The 613-nt window shown below is 69.5% G+C and overlaps 1 protein-coding gene across 1 annotated transcript in view; it reads left to right on the top strand.

The window, feature by feature from the left end:
• The window catches only part of LOC107184470 (chromosome unknown open reading frame, human C1orf159), a 14,105-nt gene that overhangs the window by 12,952 nt on the left and 540 nt on the right, over positions 1 to 613 (top strand). The gene's annotated exons all lie outside the window — the stretch shown is intronic.

Here is a 613-nt window from a genome sequence, read left to right as displayed (position 1 = left end):
CTGGGGGGGTGCACAACCAGGGCTGCAGGGAGGCTCCCAGGCTCTGTCCTTCGTTCTGGGGACGGTGCCTAGGAACCGCCTGCCCTGCCCGTGGCAAACAGCCCCCCAGGGCCAGGCCCTGGCAGGGAGGGTCCCCCCCACCCCCCTCCTACCCCCGGTCCCTGAGCTGCGCTCTGCCCGCTGCCGGGAGGGAGGAAGCCTGGCCTGACTGAACCAGTGGCGGGTGGGGCCCAGCAGAAGTCCTTGTGGGGAAGGGAAGGCAGGCATAGCTGGGTCCTGGGGTGCCCTGTGGAGGTGGGGTCACCCCCTTGCCCCACAGCAGCCCCGAGGCTTCTCCACTTTACAGGGGCTGGGCTGGGAGACGGGTGGGGAGACCAGGGCAGGGTTCCCAGCAGCTCCGGGAGCATAGGGAGGAGGAGGAGCCCGCTCGCCTGGGGTGGGGTGGGGGCACAGATCAGGACAGATCCGCCCTCTGCTCCCATGTTGGCACCAGGCCAGGCTGGTAACGGGGACAAAACGAAACCACCTTGTTCAACAAGGACAGCAGGTCCGGCCAGTCAGGCCCGGAGGCCAGGCCAGGGAGAGGGAGGCCCTCACAGCCGGCCTCCCCGAG

Source organism: Myotis davidii, unplaced genomic scaffold (assembly GCF_000327345.1).
Source record: "Myotis davidii unplaced genomic scaffold, ASM32734v1 scaffold586, whole genome shotgun sequence".
In the NCBI taxonomy this organism is placed as follows: domain Eukaryota; kingdom Metazoa; phylum Chordata; class Mammalia; order Chiroptera; family Vespertilionidae; genus Myotis; species Myotis davidii.
This window is presented reverse-complemented; position numbering and strand designations above follow the sequence as displayed.